The sequence below is a fragment of the Scomber japonicus genome, chromosome 4 (genome assembly GCF_027409825.1).
Source record: "Scomber japonicus isolate fScoJap1 chromosome 4, fScoJap1.pri, whole genome shotgun sequence".
NCBI classification, from domain to species: Eukaryota; Metazoa; Chordata; class Actinopteri; order Scombriformes; family Scombridae; genus Scomber; species Scomber japonicus.
In genome coordinates this window covers 8801277-8807276 of record NC_070581.1, presented here as the reverse complement: position 1 = coordinate 8807276, position 6000 = coordinate 8801277, and positions in this window count along the sequence as shown.

Genomic DNA, 6000 nt, shown 5'->3' with positions numbered 1-6000 from the left:
AAACATAAAAGATGGAAGCACAAAACATAAAAGATGGAAGCACAAAACATAAAAGATTGAAACACAAAACATAAAAGATGGAAGCACAAAACATAAAAGATTGAAACACAAAACATAAAAGATAGAAACACAAAACACAAAAGATAGAAACACAAAAGATAGAAACATAGAAACACAAAACACAAAAGATGGAAACACAAAACATATAAGATAGAAAAACAAAACATAAAAGAAACACAAAAGATAGAAACACAAAATACAAAAGATAGAAACACAAAATACAAAAGATAGAAACACAAAACATAAAAGATGGAAACACAAAACATAAAAGATGGAAGCACAATACATAAAAGAATGAAACACAAAACATAAAAGATAGAAACACAAAAGATAGAAACACAAAACACAGGAACACAAAAGATGGAAGCACAAAACATAAAAGACAGAAACACAAAACATAAAAGAGAGAAACACAAAACATAAAACATTGAAACACAAAACATAAAAGATAGAAACACAAAACATAAAAGATGGAAACACAAAAGAGAGAAACACAAAACATAAAACATTGAAACACAAAACATAAAAGATAGAAACACAAAACATAAAAGATAGAAACACAAAATACAAAAGATAGAAACACAAAACATAAAAGATGGAAGCACAAAACATAAAAGATAGAAACACAAAATACAAAAGATAGAAACACAAAACATAAAAGATGGAAACACAAAAGAGAGAAACACAAAAGAGAGAAACACAAAACATAAAACATTGAAACACAAAACATAAAAGATAGAAACACAAAACATAAAAGATGGAAGCACAAAACATTAAAGATTGAAACACAAAACACAAAAGATGGAAACACAAAACACAAAAGATGGAAACATAAAAGATAGAAACACAAAACATAAAAGATGGAAACACAAAACACAAAAGATGGAAACACAAAACACAAAAGATGGAAGCACAAAACATAAAAGATTGAAACACAAAAGAGAGAAACACAAAACATAAAACATTGAAACACAAAACATAAAAGATAGAAACACAAAACATAAAAAATTGAAACACAAAACACAAAAGATAGAAACACAAAAGATAGAAACACAAAACACAAAAGATAGAAACATAGAAACACAAAACACAAAAGATGGAAACACAAAACACAAAAGATGGAAACACAAAACATAAAAGATAGAAACACAAAACACAAAAGATAGAAACACAAAAGATGGAAGCACAAAACATAAAAGATAGAAACACAAAACATAAAACATTGAAACACAAAACACAAAAGATGGAAACACAAAACACAAAAGATGGAAACACAAAACATAAAAGATAGAAACACAAAACACAAAAGATAGAAACACAAAAGATGGAAGCACAAAACATAAAAGATAGAAACACAAAAGATGGAAGCACAAAACACAAAAGATAGGAACACAAAAGATGGAAGCACAAAACACAAAAGATAGGAACACAAAAGATGGAAGCACAAAACACAAAAGATAGGAACACAAAAGATGGAAGCACAAAACATAAAAGATAGAAACACAAAAGATAGAAAGACAAAATACAAAAGATAGAAACACAAAAGATAGAAACACAAAAGACAGAAACACAAAACATAAAAGATGGAAACACAAAAGAGAGAAACACAAAACACAAAAGATGGAAACACAAAATACATAAGATAGAAACACAAAACATAAAAGATGGAAGCACAAAACATAAAAGATTGAAACACAAAACATAAAAGATAGAAACACAAAACATAAAAGATAGAAACACAAAACACAAAAGATTGAAACACAAAACATAAAAGATAGAAACACAAAACACAAAAGATGGAAACACAAAACATAAAAGATAGAAACACAAAAGATGAAAACACAAAACACAAAAGATGGAAACACAAAACACAAAAGATGGAAACACAAAACATAAAAGATAGAAACACAAAAGATGGAAACACAAAACACAAAAGATAGGAACACAAAAGATGGAAGCACAAAACATAAAAGATAGAAAGACAAAAGATAGAAACACAAAAGACAGAAACACAAAACATAAAAGATGGAAACACAAAAGAGAGAAACACAAAATACAAAAGATAGAAACACAAAAGACAAAAGATGGAAACACAAAACACAAAAGATGGAAACACAAAAGATGGAAACACAAAACACAAAAGATGGAAACACAAAACACAAAAGATGGAAACACAAAACATAAAAGATAGAAACACAAAACATAAAAGATGGAAACACAAAAGAGAGAAACACAAAACACAAAAGATAGAAACACAAAAGACAAAAGATGGAAACACAAAACACAAAAGATGGAAACACAAAAGATGGAAACACAAAACACAAAAGATGGAAACACAAAACACAAAAGATAGAAACACAAAAGATAGAAACACAAAAGATAGAAACACAAAAGATAGAAACATAAAAGATAGAAACACAAAACACAAAAGATGGAAACACAAAACACAAAAGATGGAAACACAAAACATAAAAGATTGAAACACAAAACATAAAAGATAGAAACACAAAATACAAAAGATGGAAACACAAAACATAAAAGATGGAAGCACAAAACCAAAGATAGAAACACAAAATACAAAAGATAGAAACACAAAACATAAAAGATAGAAACACAAAACATAAAAGATGGAAACACAAAACATAAAAGATAGAAACACAAAACATAAAAGATGGAAACACAAAACATAAAAGATAGAAACACAAAACATAAAAGATGGAAGCACAAAACATAAAAGATAGAAACACAAAACATAAAAGATAGAAACACAAAACACAAAAGATGGAAACACAAAACATAAAAGATAGAAACACAAAAGATAGAAACACAAAACACAAAAGATAAAAGATAGAAACACAAAACTATAAAGATAGAAACACAAAAGATAGAAACACAAAACATAAAAGATGGAAACACAAAACACAAAAGATAGAAACACAAAACATAAAAGATGGAAGCACAAAACATAAAAGATAGAAACACAAAACATAAAAGATAGAAACACAAAACATAAAAGATAGAAACACAAAACACAAAAGATGGAAACACAAAACATAAAAGATAGAAACACAAAACATAAAAGATGGAAACACAAAACATAAAAGATAGAAACACAAAACATAAAAGATGGAAGCACAAAACATAAAAGATAGAAACACAAAACATAAAAGATAGAAACACAAAACACAAAAGATGGAAACACAAAACATAAAAGATAGAAACACAAAAGATAGAAACACAAAACACAAAAGATAAAAGATAGAAACACAAAACTATAAAGATAGAAACACAAAAGATAGAAACACAAAACATAAAAGATGGAAACACAAAACACAAAAGATAGAAACACAAAACATAAAAGATGGAAGCACAAAACATAAAAGATAGAAACACAAAACATAAAAGATAGAAACACAAAACATAAAAGATAGAAACACAAAACACAAAAGATGGAAACACAAAACATAAAAGATGGAAACACAAAACATAAAAGATAGAAACACAAAAGATAGAAACACAAAACACAAAAGATAAAAGATAGAAACACAAAACTATAAAGATAGAAACACAAAAGATAGAAACACAAAACATAAAAGATGGAAACACAAAACACAAAAGATAGAAACACAAAACATAAAAGATGGAAACACAAAACACAAAAGATAGAAACACAAAACATAAAAGATGGAAACACAAAACACAAAAGATAGAAACACAAAACATAAAAGATGGAAACACAAAACATAAAAGATAGAAACACAAAACATAAAAGATAGAAACACAAAACATAAAGGGCCCTATCACGTTGTTGCAAATGCACTTGCACCAGTCTGTGCGCCTCTGGGTGTGTTGGTCTCATAATGAGGTGTGGTCAGGCTCATTGGTGGCGCGTTGCTATTCGCATCATCAAGAGTCCAATATGCTCCTATATAGGCGGGTATATAGGCGCAGACACTGTGCCTGTTACCACACTGACGATATTGATAGCAATATTTTAATATCAATATTGATTGATATTAAAGGGAATGGGAAATGACACTCTGATTGGTTTACCGCGTGTTACGCCCAAAACATGCCAATGATTAATGAGGGGACTTAAGTCCATCCCCTTTAGACCAGGCGCCTGGCGCAGTGACCATTTTTCCGCTGTTAAATTAGCAAAAGTGGATTTAGATACGCCCCAAAGGCACTTCCGCCACGCGCTTCAAGCCATGCACTACAGATCATTAAAATAAGGCCCAAAAGATGAAAACACAAAACACAAAGGATAGAAACACAAAACACAAAAGATAGAAACACAAAACACAAAAGATAGAAACACAAAACACAAAAGATGGAAACACAAAACACAAAAGATAGAAACACAAAACACAAAAGATAGAAACACAAAACAGAAAAGATAGAAACACAAAACACAAAAGATGGAAACACAAAACACAAAAGATAAAAATACAAAACACAAAAGATAGAAACATAAAACATAAAAGATAGAAACACAAAAGATGAAAACACAAAACATAAAAGATAGAAACACAAAACACAAAAGATGAAAACACAAAACACAAAAGATAGAAACACAAAAGATGAAAACACAAAACATAAAAGATAAAAACACAAAACACAAAAGATGAAAACACAAAACATAAAAGATAGAAACACAAAACACAAAAGATGGAAACACAAAACACAAAAGATAGAAACACAAAACATTAAAGATAGAAACACAAAACATGCAAAACAACATTAAAATGTGTGAGGACATACAAAGAGAAAAAACACAAATGGAAAAATGATATTAGTAAGGAAAACATAATAGTCAACTAAGTCAATTAATAGTTACTATACAAACAGACATGACACTTAAACATGCAATAATAAAAAATAAAATGAAAACACAAAACATGCAAAATAATATTAAAATGTGTGAGGACATACATAGAGAAAAAAACACATGAAAAAATTATATTAATAAGGAAAACATAATAAAGTCAACTGAGAGTTACACATACATGACACTTAAACATGCAATAATTATAAAAATATATAAAAAACATGCAAAACAATATTAAAATGTGTGAAGACATACAAAGAGAAAAAGCAACATTAAAATGGGTGAGAACATACATAGAGAAAAAAACACATGTAAAAATGATATTGGTAAGTTAAACATTATAAAGTAAACTGAGAGTTAAATATACATGACACTTAAACATGCAAGAATTAAGAAAATACACAAAACATGCAAACACAAAACATGTAATACATTAAAACGGTTGAGGACATACATAGAGAAAAAAACACATGAAAAAATGATATTAGTAAGGAAAACATAATAAAGTCAACTGAAACTTAGTATTTGAGACATATGACGATACATGATTTAGACCCACCAAAAATATCTTGAACAGAGAAAATGTGAAAAACAGTTTAAGGTTTCCACAATTCAGTGCTACATAATTCAAAGTATTTTCACAGTTTTTGGGAATTATATTTTCTATGGAAAATCTGATTTCCCCTTACACATATTTTAACAGTTTTACCTGTGCTGAGTTAGTGAAAGTACATGACTGTTAACTTACTGATGTGTAATATATACTGTGGTGGGTGAAAACCTTACTGAAGCATGGTGGGTGTTCTCCTTGCTGTCTCCTCCTCTCTGGAGGATTCAAAGTAGAACAACTGGTGTTAGCTGTGGATCCTCCAGCTGATAAACCCTGCAACCTATACTGACTGGTCTGTTCTCTCCGAATAAGGCACAGCTTATAGAATCACCACTTTATGACGCGGGTTCTGGAAGATCTATTATTACGTCATTAAGGACGCGTACAAGCACGCGCGCTCATACACACACACACACACACACACACACACACACACACACAACACCTCGTGCATTAATATCATTGTATTATCAGAGCAATACAAATCACTCAAAAAGAG